The sequence below is a fragment of the Micrasema longulum genome, unplaced genomic scaffold (genome assembly GCF_059751315.1).
Source record: "Micrasema longulum isolate JH-2025_06_02 unplaced genomic scaffold, ASM5975131v1 h1tg000071l, whole genome shotgun sequence".
NCBI classification, from domain to species: Eukaryota; Metazoa; Arthropoda; class Insecta; order Trichoptera; family Brachycentridae; genus Micrasema; species Micrasema longulum.
Genome location: NW_028277278.1, coordinates 273079 through 295353, shown reverse-complemented (window position 1 = coordinate 295353; position 22275 = coordinate 273079). Strand labels below are relative to the sequence as shown.

At 30.2% G+C, this 22275-nt stretch overlaps 1 protein-coding gene across 1 annotated transcript in view; it reads right to left on the bottom strand.

Moving 5' to 3' along the window:
* LOC148284984 (uncharacterized) overlaps window positions 1-15321 on the bottom strand; it is a 132081-nt gene extending 116760 nt beyond the window's left edge. Inside the window, exon 1 of the mRNA XM_088231697.1 lies at window positions 14877-15321. The gene's annotated coding sequence lies outside the window, so the exon portion shown is untranslated. The remainder of the gene's footprint in view (window positions 1-14876) is intronic.
* Window positions 15322-22275: the final 6954 nt, after the last annotated feature.

Here is a 22275-nt window from a genome sequence, read left to right as displayed (position 1 = left end):
AGAAAAAATAACACTAGAATTTCGAGTGATTAAATTCGTTTCAGTGATGGCCATTATTAGGAAATAAAAAGAAAAACTAATCTGATAATAAATGTGAGTATACTAATAAATCTTAAACATCTTTTAAATAATTTAATGTACTCATATCTAATTTTTACATTCAAGTATTGTGTAACGTATTTAACTTACGTTGTTTATAGGAAGTCAGAAGGTTGTTTTGAAATGTTTGAAAGTTTGAGACTATTCCGGGACTTAAAAACGCAAATATTTTATATGGGGTCTTTTTTTATCCGAGCTTATTTTTATCAAGGTAGCGTTTTTCTAACAAATAAACCTGGAAAACTGTAAATAATTATAAACAAGGATATTTCATGGGAACAATATTGCGTTAATGTCAGACCAGAAATTCGTCACATTATTATCAGACCTATCAGTGCTGAATTTAGACACAGGAAAATATTCAAAACGAAGCATTACTATGCACTCGTATATCAAAACGTCAGCGTAGTCAAGTTGATTACAGTTAACAGATTACTTTGGTTAGGTCATTTGCACCGCATGCAAAGGGGTTTGGAGCTTCCAAAAAGAGTGTTTAGCTACTACCCGGCGGCAGGGCGAAAAAGTGTCGGCAGACCGAAACTGCGATGGTTGTATGTCGTGGCAGACTGTCGGACTCTGGGGTAGAAATTCGAAGGTGACAGCTAAAGGAAGGAACGGATGAAGACGTTTATTCGTAAAAAACAAGACCTAATGAGAAATGTATCGCTGAAGATGGATAAATGGATCTGTGCCAAATTCCTACAGCCTACAGGGCAGTAAAAGATTGTTTCAGGTAGAGAAAGACCCGCCAGGAAGGTGAGCCAGGCGAGGAGTTAGCCATTATTTGACAGATTACATAACTTTAAGAGTTACTTATTGTTACATAACGAGTTAACTTAACATACATCATAACTTAACTTAACAGCAGGACGTGGACGTCAAAAACATATATAGCATGATCAGATAAACCAAAATCTTTATTCTGGTATTGTCAAAAGCAGACACAATCGAAGGGTATGACAAGATATATGAATGTGCAAGAAGCTGGGAATGTATGTAAGCATAGACGTCTGTGGCGTTCCATACTCTTTGCCTGCTTTTACGAAAAAATGGCGTGATGGTAGTAGTAATACTATTAGGGGAAATTAGCATTTCATTCAGGTATTAAAACACAGCACCGTGTAAAATTAATCATTCTGCTTGTGTTTGAATATCCGTATGTCTCTTATTCTTCTATTAGTCGATTTCTGTGAAGTAAAAGAGGTAAAGCCTTTTACCAATATTTTAAAATAGGGTAAATTTGAATGTTATGCAGTGTGTAAAGTGATGACTTACACTATCAAATCACAGGTCACATGCCCTGTAAATGCCTAGACAACTATATAGTTGTGGGAAACATTATCTTTCTGTGTTGTAATATCCATAAATTTTGATAAATCCTTTAGGGGGAAAATTTAGCATTTGTCAATAAAAAATTAGTCTCAAAACACGGTCATTGTACAAGAGTTCAAAATTGTATAATGAGTTATTCGAAGAAATAAAAGACACGGGAAACCTTAATATTATACTAAAATAATTTTTTTCTTCAATTGTTATTTTATGTTATAATTTTTTTAATCGCTATACTACAAAAATTGTATATTGGTTTTTAAGATGGTGTAAACTCACATAACAAATAATTAATAAATCAGTGAATAAAAAATTAGAAAACGCGCTTATTATTATTCGGATGCTCTTTCGCAATCCTACAAATATGTAACTCAAGTTATATGCATTCTTTTATTTATGTTCAAAGCATTAACTTTGTGGGCAACAATTTTTATGAGGATACGGGAGTTAAAGTTTTACATTTAAATAGTAAAAAAGGACTTAAATTAAACAACATGGAAATGTTTAAAATTAAAAAAGTTTTAAAAAAAACTATTCCGCTATATATAATTAAAGATCTTTTCAATAAAGCCTACTTTCTAAATAAAAAAATAATCAATCGTGTAACTTTCAACCTCTTAGCCCCCTTCCCTTCTTAATTTCTACCTCCTTACGTTCTGCAACATATCCCTAAATATTATTAACCTACTTTTAGTGCATGTTTGAACTTGGTGGTGTTGCATTCTCTTTAACTCTGCATGTAATTTATGTATTTTATCATAAATACTATGTATACGGTGATGGTAAAGGGGAAGAAAGTGTATTTCAGTATTTGCATGTTGGTGTAGTGAGTGTCTTGATGGAGACGGGTACATCTCGAAACCAGTAAACATAAAAAGTTGGTAAGTGGTGAAATATTAATATTTACTAGAATTAATAATATGTATTCCGTTGAGTATACTATTAGGTATAGGAAAGATCTTCCATATTTTGATATTTATGAATAGTCAGTCAGTGGCTATATATGTAATCAAAGCTGCACAGTTTGTATATTTACCGGTTGACAGTTTAGTTATTAATCGCATAAGATGGCAAATAACTACAACCTTGACATTTGCTGGGATTCCAGACCTACACAGTTCTCCACCTTTCTATTCACACAACACGATAACCTCAAGTGAACTTAAAAAAATGTTAAATGATATAAAACACACTAACAACTTTCAATTTTCCACAAGACACTGCTGGTCACTATGCCATACATGGTACTCACAAACCTACTTTTGCATAGTAAAGTAATATAATTATATTTTAAACAATTTTATTTATAGCCTTGTTCTCAGTAAATTGCATCATTTTAATGAAATCTTTAGCCTGTTTCAATAAATTGTCCAGTTTAGTCAACTCGACATGATCTATTTTAATTTAAAAATCATTTGCAAAAAAATATATTCATGAAATATATCGTAGCTGCTTCAAGTTTGCCGTACTTTTTTGCCATATAGATAGGTATGTTTAATAAAAAAACTAGGTAACTAGCTTAAAAAACCGCCTTTTAAAATAATTTAAAACGAATTTATTTAAATACATATTATCGTATTATTAATATTTATAGCATTAGCATTGTTTGATTAAAATTATTTACTGTCAATTTTTGATGAAATCCCATTGTAATGATGTAATAACTTATATTTACCAGTCTGAAGATGCTCATTAGAAGGTAAAAACGCTAATTGATCAAACAAATAAGTGGAAGTGTAGTAAGTTTTTTCAATTAATAACTTATATGTAAATATAAGTTATTAAATCATTAACTTTGTGGTCAAACATTTGACTAAATGATATTCAATATTTGTATTTACCCATTAACCAACTTTTCTATGCATACTAGTTTCGAGACATACCTTTCTTACGAGAGAAATTCTTTACGTAAATACTATATCCACAAATGTATCCCGATTTGTACCAATTAATATCATACTTGCTTTTGATACAAATACCAATATTGGTAAATTCTTGCATAATAATAAAGATAAAAATTGTTTACCAAATAATTTAGGTGTTTACCAATCAAAGTGCAATTCTTGTCTTTCATTTTACGTTGGAAGAACATCATGAAATTTTGATATTCGGGTTAAGGAACATATGAGGTGTCTTTACAATTTCTCCGGATTCTCAAATCACCTAATCACCTAATCACCTTTAATCATGATTTCAATAAAGATACAGGAGTTGAAATCTTACATGTAAATAAAAAGGGGTAAAAGCAAATAATATAGATATTTTTCACATTAGAAAAGCTTTAAAAAATCATGTTCCTTTGATAAATAATCAAACAACCTTTCAATATAGCCCATCATATGATGTTCAATTGTAATGGTCACCCTATACCTATTAAACTCACGCCCCTCCTTCTTTTTTATATATTTCTCCCACAGCATAAAACGTTTTCAAAACTTTATCAGTGCATGTAAGAGTTACTTATTAAAATGCATGTTGTGTTAGTTTTATATTTTTGTGCAACGACAATGGTGAAGGCGTTTAGTGAGTTTTGCATGTTGGTTTATTGTTCTTCCGACGAAGAGACGGGTACGTCTTGAAACCGGTAGACATACAAAAGTCGGTATGTAGTTATATTCAATAACATTTAGTGCAATAAGGTACTTACTTGAGTTACGTCCTAATCCATCACTCTTATATGGTGTTTATTTTAAATTACACACAAAACATCAATACACAATCAAAAAGAAAGGTTCATGATAACTAATACAAATATTTTCATTTTGTAAATCTTACTTTGTTCTTCTTTAATTGTTATTTATCAAAAGTGAATATCGAATTAGTGCTCTTTTTTACTTGTGTCGTTTGTCTCCTTACTATATCACATGTTCCATTTGCTTCTATGCCCTTTTTGTAATATGTCCAAAATATTTATGGATAAATAGTGAATTTTATCATCCAGAAAATACAAATCATTTTTTAGTTGTTGTGAGAAACTAATTAAGTAATTTAATTATTTGTATGATATTAAACTGTACATGTTCAAGCTTCTTTAATTAGTTAGTTCCTGTAGATATGTGAAATATTATTTCTACTTGGTTGACAACCATCAGAAGGCTACGGTAAGGAGTAAATTATACGCTACGGTTATAAAAATTTAATTCATAATTATTATTGTAAATTTAAAACGGCAAAAACAAATTGTAGCGATTTGTAAATATAAATATGAAAACTATTAAACTTGAATTTAATGCAATTGAGTAAAGTATTTTCTTCTACAATTCATCTACCCTTAAATCGAATATATTCCCTACGAAAGCCAAGCATACGTATTTCTTGGAAGTAAAACACAATGCCTGCAATAGAAAAAGGTCATAGTATGGAATGTTAAGAAAATGGAAGTATTGGAGAGAATTCTTCTCCAGGCGGAATAGAGAATATCGTAGGATCCTTCTCTAAGCTTTTAATTGCTGCTGGGATTCATGAACCCAGTCTTGACATGAAATTCCTAACTATTGGAAATTGGAATCGTATTAACTGACCACGAGAGAAAACTATACGTGAATGTTGAAGCTTGAGTGTACAAAACATTAATAAGTAGGTACTCGATAAATAAAGGTACTTGAAGACATTTTTTTCATAAAATAGTAAAAGTAATTTGTAAAATAACCACCAAAAAGATATGTTTGAATATTGACATTGAATATTATAAAAACGGACATAATAAAAAAAATATGGGAACAATGAGAACGTATTTTTGAGACGAATATCTGGGTACTTTTTATTTTCAATTGAACTTCGATTTAAAAATATAAATGGAGAGAAACAATAAAATGTGTAAGACAGTAAAATAAACATATTTTTAAAGATTTCTCATAAAATAGTCTCCAAGATTTTATAAGCAATCAGTTGCTTATCCATATAAATCAACCTGAATAATGCGATAATTCAATGTAAATGACTTTACACAGTTTATAATATCCAAATATCTTATTTTTTGTATTATGCGTTACATTTCCAACTAGTCCAAATATTTCCCTAAAAATTCATTTATTTGTCTGTGAGTTGATGTTTATAAAATAAGATTCATAACTCTTATTCGCTGAAAAATCGTGTAAGCAAATTAAATGGGTATATCACACGCAAATACAATAGTTTCAGGCCCGTATTCGATGTGATGATTACCATTGAAAAATTAGTTTTTCTATAAAAAAACATGATTGTATTTTCCGTAAATTATTATTTCCAAGTGCGTAAAAAGGAGGGGTAAGTAGTTTGTAAACAAGTTTCCAAAGAAAAAGACAGTTATAAAAAGAAAATAATTACAATATTTGAGTTTGTCCAAATGTTCGTAAACAAAAGACTGGATTTCACCCCCTCGAGAGTCATTAAGATCAACAAATTACAACAGGGATGGAGAATACCTTAAATAAGGGAATATGGAAGTCTAGGCATTTACATTGCTTATGACCTGTCATTGGCTGGTTTAAGTGGCCACTTTACACACTGTGTAACATTCACCATTTTGCCTATGTTTGAACATCCATATTTCTTCAATTCGATTCAATACCGATTTAATCATTAATGTTTAGAGAGGGATTTATTAAAATTAGACTTTTTTTTATTTTTAATGTTCGTCTTCATTGTATTCTATTTCACGAAATCGTTGATTTTGTTCAGTAAGAAATTATTTTGTTAACAAATTACAACAGGGATGGAGAATACCTTAAATAAGGGAATATGGAAGTCTAGGCATTTTCAGGGCTTATGGCCTGTCATTGGCTGGTTTAAGTGGCCACTTTACACACTGTGTAACATTCACCATTTTGCCTATGTTTGAATAATATCCGGCGTTGTCTAGTATGTGAAATAATTCAGCCAGATGAATCTCTTCACAACAATAAAGGTTTCAGCTCTTTAACTTCACTTAAATCAACAAATGGAAGAATTGAAGAAATATGGATGTTCAAACATAGGCAAAATGGTGAATGTTACACAGTGTGTAAAGTGGCCACTTAAACCAGCCAATGACAGGTCATAAGCCCTGAAAATGCCTAGATGGAGAATACCTTAAATAAGGGAATATGGAAGTCTAGGCATTTTCAGGGCTTATGGCCTGTCATTGGCTGGTTTAAGTGGCCACTTTACACACTGTGTAACATTCACCATTTTGCCTATGTTTGAATAATATCCGGCGTTGTCTAGTATGTGAAATAATTCAGCCAGATGAATCTCTTCACAACAATAAAGGTTTCAGCTCTTTAACTTCACTTAAATCAACAAATGGAAGAATTGAAGAAATATGGATGTTCAAACATAGGCAAAATGGTAAATGTTACACAGTGTGTAAAGTGGCCACTTAAACCAGCCAATGACAGGTCATAAGCCCTGAAAATGCCTAGACTTCCATATTCCCTTATTTAAGGTATTCTCCATCCCTGTTGTAATTTGTTAACAAAATAATTTCTTACTGAACAAAATCAACGATTTCGTGAAATAGAATACAATGAAGACGAACATTAAAAAAAAAAAAAGTCTAATTTTAATAAATCCCTCTCTAAACATTAATGATTAAATCGGTATGTAATGAGTTACTTAATAGTAATGAACCACCATAATGATTTGATGACCGTAAAATAAGATGCAATCGCGAAATATGCGAATTAAGATAATAATTATTTTTGAAAATGTCATAAGACGGTGTCTCAAATATAAAAAAATCATTCTTTTTATTGTTTCTGAGAATAAAAAGGGCTTTTATTGATTTCAAATATAAGATAAAATGTAAATTTTATTTATTGGTTAATTGAACGTTCTTGTTTGTTCAGTATTATGAAATTAATATTTCATACTTTTAACATTTCATATTATTACATTTTATACAAGATACACAATTAATATTTCAAAGGAGTTTTAGGAAAAACTCATTACGGGAGACGCATAATATGCTCGCGTAAAGTGTAAATACGTCAATAAATTTAATGTTTTTATGTTACACCATGTATTTACTCTCATTCTCTTAGTAATTACGAAAAACAGTATTTAAAGACTTACATTAAATAATATAAAAAAAATTGAATTCGACGTCATCAATTTAATAGAATAATCATTAATGCACTATACATTTAACAGGTTTATAATACATTTATACAAAAGCAATGTCACCGAGGTAACCTGACGTAGGTGACGTTTCTCTTCTAGTTTGGTATTATTATAATTGGCAGATTCTTTCAACCTACACACAAAACAGGTATACCCATACAGAGTAATTCTTTATTATTCTTTGAGAAATTTCTCTTAAACAGGTTTTTTCGAAATATTTTTGTTTGTTAACAATGAAAAATTACCCGCCAATTAAAGATATAACTTGCCGTTTTTTATAGATTTAAAGATTTATTCATTTTTGGCAGGTTTGTTTTTGTCAATGAAGATAGTGATTTGTAAATTTATACTAGGAAAATTTATTGGATGAAATTGTTTGTAGCAGTACGAAACAAATAAGAATATGGAGCATTTACAATTCAGAATAATTTAAATTGCACATTATTGAAAATATAGAAAAAAAAATGAACTCGCATCTATGTGATTACCAGGTATCAGAAAATTGATTATATAAGTTAAATGCGTTAACTGCCATTATTTGACTGCATTCGCAGTAGGTAAAAAGAATTATAAAAAAACGTGTTCTAAAATTAAGCGTTCGCGTTCGCATTCGCATTTGTGTAACACGACACGATATTTTCTGAATCAAAATCTGTTCTGGATTTGGATCAATATAATTTTTACAGATATTACTTAAACTGAAATAAACCTATTTGATCTTCATTCGACAAACTTTACAAACCCTTAAGTACTCTAAAATAAATCGTTATGCGAGTATATGGTACATGCATACTTTTTATTTTGGAGTTCAATAACGTTCGTTGACGGAAGTTATAGCGCTTTTGTGACATGCTCTAACCAAGATTACATGTCTGTATTATGTATGTTGTATGTGGGTACATAATTATATATTGTACTTATTGTTATTCATTTATTGGCTCAGAGAGTGGACGACCTTGAGGACTTTCGAACGCCATTACATACACGTAATATTACACGTTATTACAACGTAATCTTAATACATTTCAAGCGGAAATGAACCAGAGAACGACAAAAAATCTCACGATCTACGCGCTGTTTAAGTTTGAAAATATATTGGTATTTAAAGAGCGATTTTAACCGATCATGAGCAACGATTATGAATGAGAACAACGTACATTTCTTTTATTTCTGTGCCATATCAGGTCAACCCATGTTGACGATCACTCGGGAGTAGGCATCCCTATTCTGTGCCAACCGGAACAGCTCCCCCCGCGCACTCCCGCTCAGTCGCTGATGTTCCTCAGCCAGGACATCTGTTCCTCCGCCCTACCCCCGGATGCTACTTATGATGTCTGTGCTTGTGTGGGTTAAAAATTTTTGAAAATCAGTGGTTTCAACAACAATAATAACTAAAAATTAATATACATAATAAAATAGTATAAAATCCCTACGGCATAAGGGAAAATATTGTTATCACAAAAGACAACGGATCTATTTTTAGTTGTTGAACTGTATTGAAAAAATATCGATGTATTTTACCTATCTCTAAAACGGGGGGTTCCTCTACTCAGCCGTAAAATCTTGAGATCGTTGTAAGATATAATTGCGTATATTTAAATATGTGACAAGTGCGCGTGTATCGTTGTTATTTTTTTGAAGGTGGGAGAGAAATTATATCCGAGATCTTTATTATTTCGTTTTTAAAATTTTAAGTTTATTTGTCAATTTTCTACTCTGTACTGTGTTTAGCACATTACGTGCAAAGCTTCTATTTTTTTTTTTTTTTTTAATATAATGTATTTTTTTTTTATTTGCATTTTAAAATAGGTAAACTTAAGTAACAAATACAAATTACACTATTGCGAAGAATACAATAGGTATCAAACATTTTTTTAAATTGCTAATATTAGTATATAATTTTTTGACAATAAAAATGAGAAAATAATATTATATTAAAAAAAGGAGCTATTCAAATCTACTTTTTTCATCCATAATTTCAACAAAAATTCATATCAAAACACATTCAGATAATTAATCTCTTTCATAATATCTTTATGAATGCATTGAATAGTTTTGGAGCCACGAACAATTAGTACCGTTTGATATTAAATAGTTTACTTGCAAAACGGATTCTATTTGAGTTGACAGTCTAACGTTACTCTTAAATATTTTATCTATTTTCCAGTTTTTATTTCTTCAGTTATAACATATATCAAGGTAACAGTATTTATCATAAAATATAATGTTAAGTTTAAATGAAGGGGTTGAAAATTTTTAAGTGTAAAAAGGTAGGAAGAAAGTTTTTTCGCTATTTTTTATTAAAAAAAAAAAAAAAGAAATATTTGCGTTCTTATGATTAACCCAAATATTTAATTTTGAGGGCCATTTTCAACGAGTTGTAAGTAACTCAATATTAGAATTGAGAGAAAGAAGAACTCAATCTAGCCACTCTTTAATTACTTTTATACATTTATTGGCTTTTATGGCAGTCTCTTCCCAGGATTTACCTTGCATGATTATGATCATTATTAGGTAATCAATATATTTATCATAAAAGCATTATAACAATCGGTAAAAACAAGTTAATTTTACCATGACCGGTCCTAGTAGATCGGTGTCAAGTGTTAAGTCTAACTGATTATCGTAATCATAACTAAACGATTATGTACGATTACTAGCAAATAAATAATCAATTATGTATTAAACTTATAAGTTATAAGTGAAATACTTATATAAAATACACGTGGAATATGAATAGAATCAGATAGCATCGTGGCGTTGTTAATGTTTTAATTGAATATTGTCAGTAAAAAGTGAGGAATTCGTAAACCAATGTGAAATTTCCTTTTATTGTTGAAATCACGCTAAATTCGTACAAATATGTTAACCAGGAATGTTAAGTCAGTTTTATCTCTAGGATTATGGAGCGGTCGAGTGGAAAGCGCGGGGGGCGCGGTGTGCGGCGTATCTGACTCCCCCCCCCCCAACTCCTGGTTTCACCCCTGCAGAAGTAAAAAACCATTTGGTTTTTTAATATAAAAAAAATGTATTTTCTCGATTCTATTTTTTTTATTTTTTATACGTTATCTTGCTCATACTGATCATCGTGGTTTCGGATGTGACAGAGTTTTGCAAACACGCTGTATCATTACAAATAAAACACTATCAATTTTGCATTCTACTCCAAAGCTTCAAAATTGCCCGCGATCGCTATTTTGTGAAGACGCAACAACTGACAACTTATTATGTTATTCTGTGATCAACAGTCAACACCAGGTCCCTTAAATAACATGGATCCTGAACCTTATTGAAAACCATTATTTCTAGAAGAGAAAGGCAAGCGTGAAGCGAAAAGTGCCGTGAAACAAATACGGCCGAAGATAAATAAAATGACAAAAGCAAAAACAAATACAAGTTGACAGTTGACAGTATTACAGGCATGGGATGCGCGCGTTGATCTTGGTTCAAATATTTGTTGAAAAATATGACAGTTTAATTTTTTTCCGAATTTGACCCTATTATCAAATGAATGGTTAATTCCGAAAACGACCAAGTACGAAGTTAATGATTTTACAGGAGAGAGAAAAACATATAGTCCAGAAAAAAAAAATATACGAATTGATATTTCATTGTCATAGTACCAAAACTATAAAAATAGTATCTGTTTGACTTGTTGGACCTTTTTTGTACATTCCAATATGGTTTTAATAGATACTATAAATTTTCGCATTGGTAATTTTCGAAATTAACGTTTTAAATGTGTTTTCACAAAATTAGTGCATTACACAAAATAGTAAATATTGGGTCAAATCTCCATCTTTATCTTAAAATAAGGAACTGTGTAAGTCTATTGGTTCCTATAAAACAGTCACCTATTACTAAATTCACAAGTCCGTACATGCGCAAATTGAGATCGTTAGTTACTCTCTGGAAGCAATTCTAACAAACCAATATCCGTTTAATTTTCATAAATGACTGTTTTATAACAAATTAAGCACTTCAATTGGTTGACACAATAGTATTATAATATTAAGTCATGAAATATAACTCTTGCAAGTTGAAATTTATCCATAAAATTGCTTTTTTTTAAAAATAATTATTTGCGTTCTGATGATTTACCCAAAAATTCAATTTTGAGGGCCATTTACAACGAGTTGTGAAAAACTCACTATTAGAAAATGGAATAGAGTTGAGGTAGTGTGAGATTCGAACTACGGACCTTTGGTCTGTGAGTCCAAGACACTAGCCACAGAACCACAAGCCGATTTATTTCAAAGCATTTAATTCAAATTATTGTGCTAGTAGTAGACACATATTGTACCTATCACAAAGTGACTGCTTTCCTTATCGACAGTTGAATATAGCTCTATTAACCTTTAAATTATTTTGAATTATTATGAAAACAAATCTTTGTTAGTAGTGCGACATGATTTGCTTATTTTACAAGAACACTGCTACAGCTTCGGGAGAGCATTCCTCCTTTTATGTTTTTGTATAGATTCTATAATGACACCGTGAACAATATTCTGTATGTACTATTAGTTTTATATCACCCGTCGACGGGAGGAATTCTCTCTCGAAACTGTAGTAGTGTTGTTTTATAATGATAAAATTGTGTTACACTAATAACAAAGTTTTATTTTCATAATATTTTGAATTGAAGTGTTACGAAGTCTATTGCGATTCAATTAATAATACTTTGCTTCCCATTGTAATTGGGGCCCTGGTCCTGTTTCACATATAGAACTGTATTTTCCACCCGTTTAGACACGAATTAAATGCATATTTACAAAATAATATAAGTTTTTCAAATTGTTTGAAAACAAGAAAGCACAATTTAATAACCTTCCATATTTATAATTATATTGGCAGGTCTGGCGCCAGACGTTTTGTCTCCCCATATACACAAGTACTTGCTACAACTTATACAAAAAATGAAGATCGAAAGTAAGATTTCTGGTTACCTCATGACGTTTAAGACAAATTTTTATTAATAATACGCCAATCTATTAAGTAATCCGGAAAATGAAAAAAGATAAAGTAAATATTCAAAGAACTAAATTAGCGATTTTGTATGAAAATTATTTACGCATTTAGTTTTGTGAAATATTTCATGCATGTGAAAAGTTATCAAAATAAATTTAATGTACAAATATGACTGTTCATTTGTAAGAAGCTCTAAAATAAGGTTTTTTTAATTTTACCAAATGACAAGTAGATACCTTCAATACATTTGCTTACATGAATTTAGTGTAACAAGTTCAGACTACAGATTACCAGAAAATGAATAAGGGGTAGGGAGTAGGTATTGGATTACATGATATTTTAATTATAAAACCTTTTTAAAATAGTGAATTTGGTTGTAAGCATTTGAAATTCCTACCAACTAATATTTTAACAGCGTTATACTCTAACAATAGTACTATAGTATAGAAATAATAAAGATTTATTAGATAAATATAAATAAGTTGAAATTTATACCCTAAAGTGCAACTCACGCTTAGAGCGTAGATCCACGTTTTCAATAATATCGAAAACCGGAATATCGGAACAAAAATGCGATATTGAAAACACCGAGGATTTCGATATTTAATGAGTTGTATTTTATTTTATCTAGTTAAAAGTTTCAATATTAAAACGTGATTCATCGTCACGCCATTTCGCTCATTCAACCAATCAGAAATCGGAATGCTGATTTCGTTCGATCAGATTCCGTCAGTAGTCGTTTTAGTTAGTTAATATTTATTCACAACTATTACTACTACAAGCCGTGCCTGAAAACATGCCGAATATTTTTTTAATTTAGATTTTATTCAATGCTTAAAGTAATGAATTGTGTATTGTTTGTGTATTAATTTTATGTTTTGTTGAGTTTGTTAAAAAACATAGCATAGTGTGTAATAAGAAATATATGAGTTTGATAAATTTAAGAAATTACTGTCACGGTTAAAATACATGTATCTATCTAAGTCTAAATTGAAGTTGAAGACTTTAAAGGTAAACGGTAAATTGAAATATTTTTTGTTTATTTCCTTTGAAACACTTTTTTTCCAGGATTACCATATTTTAGAACGATTTTAACCTGAAGATTATGATATTACTTATACTTACGCACCCACACACACGCACCCTCTCCCTCATTCATTCACGCATACACACATTCACATACACATGAATACAAACGTCACACAAATACAATTACGAAACTTCTTTTCTTATATATTATGTGTCATTGTATTTACAGTGAATTTTTTTAAATTAGCTTTATCATTGTTAATATTTTTATACTTATTTTGTTAATGTAATAGCTGTAAAAATCCCAAAAAAATAAAATAAATAAATAAAATATTGAGTATTTAGAAAAAACATGGAAATTGTAATATCGGAAAATATCGGTATTAGAAAAATGGTCCGATATTATTATGCTCTCCTCATGCTCCAGTTTCTATATTATTAAAACAAATAGATAATTTTATATTAGAAAAATACTTAAGAAGTTATAAGTTAATAGCATAAGTCAAAAAAATATACCGAATTATGTACTCCATTATTTTTTGGTTGTTTAACAGAAGTACAATCATCACAAAAAAACTTAGTGTTTCAGCAAATGAAATCTAAAAACGTTATTTAAGAAATACTTCCGTTCTTATGATTTACCTTAACATTCAATTTTGAGGGCCATTTTAAACGAGTTGCAAATAACTCATTATTCAAAAATGAGAATCAAGTTGGCGTAGAGTGGGGTTCGAACCACGAACCTTTGATCCATGAATGCGCGACACTGGCCACGGGACCACAATCGGGTTATCCCAAAAAATCAATAGAAACTTAAATCGAGATTGATCGAATGAAAATAAAAATATGCCAAAAATAAATTAGTTTATAGGGAAGGAAGGGAAACATATAATAAAAAAATATTTAAATGAAAGTAGGTGAATGTTAATTCGTATCAAATCGAACATTAAATCTAAGAAATACAAATGCCGTTTGGATGTTTTGAGCTGTATTTATTTTTTAAAAGGTTATTTTTTCAATTTTGATAAAATCGTCAATATATGATTCAAGAACTAGGATAAAAAAATATTTTCATCATTGGTTGTGTTAAGCTATCATATTTTAATATAAACATTAAATATTCTGACGAAATGTATTGAAATATAAAGTTCTCACAATACGTAATTAAATTGCGTTTTCATCGAATGACAGTAACCCTTTGCCAATTCATAATTTATAAAATTATTTTTTATACTTTATTCAGACAAAAAAACTCATATTTTTTTTGAAGATTTTGTTTCACATAATAATATTTACTAGATGCAGTTATAAGTATTTAATCTATAGACCTTTTGATTGAAATAAAAATTATGCATTTGTGTAAAACAAACCTTTTCAAAAATTTAGAACATTCTCCGTTGTGTGGTGGTTTTGGTGAGTCGTATCCATAAACTCAGCTTTGAAACACTTCGATAAAAATAATTATCAACCAACTGGGTAAAAATTTACACTCTAATAACACACAATTTGTGCAATAATTTTACTGCAACAGATAGGCCGTGATATCGGCGAACGAACAAATTCCTTTACGAAATGAAATTCCACCTGTTACGCGATCTATTATTGTGAGACTGTTATCTAAGTAGTGTGAGCTGACGGTTCGAGTATTCGGTGAAACGTTTCCATTAATGTTATCAATAAGTTATAATCGCATGAAAGAGACACCAACGCGTGCTGAAACTCGAATGAGACACGAAACCCGAACTAGCGTCAGTACGCGACGGAGCGTATGACAAAACTGAGTTGACTGTCTTATTAAAAAGTTACTTTTACTCCGCAATACTCGGTAAATAAGTAGGCAAAACAAACTCGATTATACAGGGGGTTCATTATGTTTGTATCGAATAAAAAACAACAGGTGTAGCGAGAAGAAAAACATGTCAAAAATAAAATAAAAAATAATTACAGTAATATAAAATGCAACAAGCATACAAATTTATATGGATGGAATGAGCTAGTACAATAAATATCAATTCAAATGCATGTGCATTGTTTAAAATAGTTTAAATTAAATGCCTTAAATTCTAGTAAAACTCCTGAACTGTTAAACCAAATGCAGCGTATCTCAAACATCTGTTACAGGAAGGTAAGGAGATCAGTCTTACTTAGAATAAGTTTATTTCCATATTACTAAAGTGATTCAAGAAAAAAAATGCCTACCGTCAATGCTGAAAAACATTTTTAATACCTCTTGTTATGTGAAAATAAAAACTCTTTTATAAACATTTTTAATTTCAACAATTTGTAATATTTGTTAAAATTAAAACATGTGGTCTAATTTTTAAGCACACACGTAGACAGGAAATATTTATACATTTTGAATTTCAACTATTTGAAACATTTGCTAAAATTAAAATATGTGGTCTAATTTTTAAGCACACACGTAGACAGGAAGTATAATATAAAATGTTCATCATGTAATTCATACAGAAAAAAAAATGCTACCGCGTTTTTTTCACAAGTTCATTTTTCAAACCCGATGTGATTTTCTTCCGTATTTTGAACCAACCTGTAGATTTCTCAATCAAGTCTGGCCGAACGCGTACTCAGCGCGATCGTAATTTATACACACCACTTTCCGGTGTGTATATAGGCGCATTTAGCAATATAAATTCAGACTTTATACTGATTTGAGTTTAATGAAAACGTAAGTCGAAACTTATACATTTAAATAAAAGGTTTTAAAGATTTACATCATTATCTTACCGCATGTTATCACCCCCCTTTCCAGACCCAGTGGTGCATAAGGCAATGCATTGGTAGACAAAACGCGATGTAATTTGATCATTTGTAAAGAGTAGTGTTCTTATACAAAAAACAATCATATGTCCACACATAAATTACTGTTTTTCTATCCTTTTTTTATGTAATGAAGGAGAAATGAAAAATATACAAATTCTCAAAAATAAGGCGATGAGGATTTTACTGAAAAAAATATCTTTAGTATAGAAAGAATTCACAAAAAAACTGGCTTGCCCACAGTAAACCAGCAAATTAAATAAATTGTAGCAATTTTTATGCATAAAATAATTAAAGGGATAAAAAAAATGTTAACAATAATAAAATTTAACCAAAAATGATAAGATTACAAATGAGAAGAAATACAGAATCTCAAAACTCATTGTACAAAGGATTGAAGCTGCACAATGAATTCCCTGAAGCAATAAAAGAGATAAAAAAGATCGAAATATTAAAAAAAAAAATGAAAAAATAAGTTATTTAGAAATTTTGATAAAAAAATTATATTAGTTATTAAGATGTTATGAACGAACTTAATAAAGCATAAATAAATATGTTACATGAAGGTAAGGTGATCAGTTTTATCTTTCAGCTGCCGGTCCAGGATTAATTAAATATTGCACTTCAAAAAAACTTTTTAAGTTAATATTTTACTTTCGCCCTGATAAGAATCGAATCCAGGACCTCAATAACAAATGGTGGGAGAACGCGTTAACTATTACACAACAAGGTGGACTTATTTCCACTCGATTAACTTTTTCAGGGCTTTTACATGAGAGCAGCCGTCGAGTCGAAAACACTCGCCCAGGGTTCTGGCCCATATTTCACGCACAGAACAGTTATTTTCATCAACCTGGATACAGACACTTGCATGAAACTATGCATTATTAGTAATTACGGGAAGATAAATAATTAAACTTTTTCTTCAGGAGCCAGTCGAGGGACTACAACTGTAGTGAATAATCAACTAATCTAAATCGAACACAGGAGGGCAGGCTAATGCACTAATCAGTATATAACAATGCCGACTAATCTCCACTCGATTTTACCTTTTAAGATTTCAATCTGAGACATGCCATCGAGTCTAAAATACTCATTACTATGGTTCTATTTCACAAACAGGGGTCTTATGCTGGACTCGTTCGCCTTAAGAATCGCATACGACTTATGTGAATTGACGAGTTACAGTATTCTTAAACCACCCATGCAACTGATGTCGTTTAAAATCTGTCGAATGTATCTCGAGTGCCCCTAAACAACGAGAAACTTTAGCCTTACGGGAAATTAGATACAAAAAATGTTTTCTTGCCTGCGGTGAAAATTGGAGCATTAAATTTTACGCCAAAGTTTCCTGATAATGTACGAAAAAAATAATAAAAAAGAACTTCTTTGAATGACGTCACTGGTTCATTTGAATCAACCTATAATATGAGAGTTATGAAAGACTTCTGGTCTGCGTGCCGTGGATGGATCAATGGGAAAAACTGATCGAAAATAACTTCTGACGACACACGCGGAGTTATTTTAGAAATACTTGAAAAATCGCAGCGCGGATAATACAATATATAAGAATTGAAAAAAAAATTGGCTTAGTTTAATAGTCAATTAACAAATAAAAAAATATGAATAACCACTGAACTTCCTCATTGACAATCGAGTGCGACATCGTTTCTTCAGCTGTCAAACTTTCTCCATGTAAAACGGTCGCCATTTATCTTTGAACGACGAGGATTTCAGGCATATTATTTTAACTTATAGAAGTTAAAATCCACAGCAGTATTATAATATTAGCGTATCGACAAATGTGCAAATAATACATCTATACATATTTCCAATCGCTTCAAAAATAAAACACAATTTCAAATTTATTTTATGCTTTTGAAATCCATTAAATGAATAGGAATATTTTGTATAACAGGTCAATGTGTGTTATATTGAGCCAGCAGTGATTAAAAATATTTCTGGGTCTCGGTAAAACATTTCATTTAGAGATAAAAGTATCATCATCATTCCGTTTCCGTACCTAATTGTAAAAGGGCACTGTGTTGGTACAGCAATAGCAGCGTATCTTGATTATTTTTGTTACATGAAGGTAAGATGATCAGTTATACGCTTCAGGTACCAGTCCGGGGACTTTGAAATATTGTTGTGTAAAAACACCCTTTCAAATAAATCTTTTATATTAACCATGCCGGGAGTCGAACCCGATACCTCTTGCATGGTAGAAAAACGCGCTGACCATTACACCACGAGGCCGACATAAAATACATAAAAGTATAACGTACACAAAATATCCGAAGAAGCAAGTTTGACTTAACAATGGCAGAATAAAATTTAAGTTTAAAAGTGACATAAAAGGCATATAAATTAAGTATTTGTCGCCACTTTTTCATTCATTTTATCGTTAAATGGCCAAAGGTCTTTCAAGAATAGCAATTTGACGAAGCAATTGAAATGACCTCTCTACTATTGTCGAGTAGGTGACAAAATGTCACATCTTTCAAGCATAAGGCCCCAGAACTGCATCTTAATTATTATATCTTATCACGGGACTATCAATGATTTATAAAAATCTGTTTTAAAATTCATATGACAAGAGCACTTCGAATTTATTTGTAACTAAATAGTATTTTTACAAACGCGAGAAAATAATGAAACACCTAAGATCCATAGTTGAAGAGACCTGGAAGATTCACCGTCCAGTCGGAAATGTTAAGCAAATGATTTTTATATAAAAATTCAATTTTATATGACAATTGACTTTTTACTTATTTCAATCATTATAGACAAGTCTGAAAAGTTTATTGAGATTGGTAAATATTTAAACGCAGATAAAAAATCTCTTTAGTAATTTAATATGGACGTCTACACGAGTTGCCGATTTCCAAATTAATCTCAATCATTTTGATTTTTTTTTGTTCATATTCACAAAAATGTATAGACCCCTGTTTTTTTTTAAAAACAAAACCTAGTTTATTGAATGTTGTAAAAAATATAATATTAAAAATAATAAAAGATAGTTATATTCAACAATATTTGAGTATGTCCAAATGCTTGCAGACTAGCTGAATTTCCTCCCTAGGGAGTTATTCATATTTAAATTTGTTTCAACAGAGAGGGAAAACATTTTTGAGAAGGGAATATGGAAGTCTAGGCATGTAGGTGATTTGCTTCAGCCGGATGAATCTCACCCACGTTATAATGGTTTCAGCTCTTTTACTTCACAAAAATCAACATTTGGAAAAGTTGACGAAATGTGGATGTTAAAACATGGGCAGAATAGTGAATGTTACACACTGTGTGTAAAGTGGCCACTTAAACCAGCCAATGACAGGTCATAAGCCCTGTAAATGCCTAGACTTCCATATTCTCTCTGTTGAAATAAATTAAGATAGTTATATTAATTATTTAAACATGTTTTACGAATAGGTTGATTTTTGTAACTATTTCATGGACGTGTGCATTTCGAAAATGTTTTGAAGAGACGATTTATTATGGCAATATTGTCGAAAGTAGTTTTTAGCGGTATAAAATGTGATTATTTAGTTTATTATTTATTATACAAAGAATAACTACGAAAGATAATAAAATATAAAATCCTTAAAATGGACTACATTATATTATTTAGAAATGAGGATCAGACGGACAAGATGCGTTTTGAAATTGGACGGTATTTTTCAGCTGTTTTACTGACTCCATAAAGCTCGGGTTTCCTAGGACAGCGGTGACCGTATCTTAACGGCCGTAGTGAACGGTGATGCGGTAAACAGCCGCCGTAACGGTGACTAGAGAGTGATTTTTTCGGAAAACGGTGTTGATAAATGCTATAAATAAGTAAGTCAAATTATTATAAACAATCTGACCTAAATTATAACTAACTTCGTTATTTTACTTGACTTTAATCAACAAATAAAATAATTTAATGAATATATGCATTGAAACATGATAAATATTACACAGTGTTAAGTAAGTGTGTAAAGTAGTAATATAAATTTATCAAAGCTAGGTAAATCGGCTGATAATTTTTTAAAATTTAAAAAAAAAAAAAAATATTTTATTTTATTTAGGAAACATACAGTACAGTTACAAAGTTTTATATTTTACACAGTTAGACTTAAATCTAATGGACCAGCGAAGTTTCCATATTATAAAGTAATTATATGAATGGTTAAAAATAAAAGTACAAAAAAAGAGAAAGAAAAAAAACATAAATAGAAGTTGTTTAAAAATTAAAATTAAAGTAAAAAAAAAAAAGAAATCTTGTAAAAGTAAAAGTAAATGCGAATACTTCAATTTCCTTTTCGAAGGCAATTATCCGCCTGCATGCAGTTGTAATTAATAAAAATGGGTTTTATTTGTAGTTGCTTTTTTATAACATGTTTGATTAATTAATAATGGACTTTACATTATTATGACACCTCGCTGTATTGTGGTTATTTCATTGAGTTATTGCCTTTGTCCACAATCCAGTCTGAGTTCGGATAACGGATATTTTCACTCGATAACGGAAGTATACGACGGAACAAAATCATTCATGGCTTCCAACATTGTCAACCAGTATTTTCTTGTTGTCACTCATTATTGTAATTTTTCATATTGTTTAATAACATACTGAAATTGTCATTTATTTGTCTGTTTTAAACTACACTGAAATTAAACCGTTAAAATAAAATATTTTTTGAGGATGTAGTCATGTTTGTAGACAACTATAAGAATTTTTTTATATTTAAATATAAATATTTTCGAAAATAAAATTCGTTTTTATATTGTAATCAGACCCCAGATAAGTAATAATAAATTCGATCCAGGAAAAAACATTATTTATTGACTTAAAGTCCAACGCGTGACCTTTCGAATTAAAAATTGTAAATTCAAATTCAAATTCTGAATTTTAAATACTAATTCTAGTTATCTAGCGAATGTTTTATTTTTATTAAAAAGTGGCCAAGAATATTAAGAAATCGTAAAGCAAATATTTGGTATTCATTGATAAATCAATTACAGCACCGTAATTATTATTGTAAGTAACCATATTATTTCATGACTATCATGCAGTTCATTTTGAAAGAAATGAACGATGATTTTTGAAAGAGTAATTCTATTAATTACATTGCTATTTAAAGGTCAGGAAATGAGTTTTGTAATATTTCAATCAATAACAGCAATATCACCACAGGGAGGCGTTTTTCGTAATGTTATATTTTGTTATAGAATTAAGAGTGAGATAGAAATTGTAGACAATATATTTCAAATTAAATAAGTTAACGTTAAAACAACATAAGGGAATTTTGCTTAAGATGACACACTATTTTTCGAAATGAGAAAAATTTTAATCATTATTTCAAATAAGAAATTACAAAATACCATGTATTTTTGATTTCATTTAACAAAAATATGTAAACATAAATTTTTAGTGAAGAATTACAATAATGATTAAAAAACAAAATATTTTTGATGTCCTTAAGATGACACATATCCGTCTTAGATGACATGCTATTTTTCTTTGCATAATTCACAAGCAAATGTGTTTGTTTTAGATGGTATATAAGGCAACAACGCGTGGCAACATCTCACGTATTTTATAAAAATTCAATGCCACAAATCTTTTTTCAGTTTTTTGTTAAAAAAAGGTCTTCTTTCTTATGATTCGACCGAACATTTTAATTTGAAGAACACTCTTTTTGTCGTCAAAAACCGTGTTTATAATTGAGAAACAAGCAGCAGTTTTGTAGAGCGGGGTTCGAGCCTCGAACAAGCCATGCAACCATTACTCGTCTCATTGCAATAAATGGATGATGTATCATCACCTTGGGTGAGATCTTCACCAGAACGATCAGAATTTGTTGAATCTTCACGACTATTAACAATTATTTTAAATTAACTTCTTATTTTAATTTTTATGTTTTCCTTAGCCTTTTTAAAATTGAACCTGCCTACTTCGATTATAGATTGCCAGTAAATAAGTGGAATCTGATGATTTTCTAGTATTAT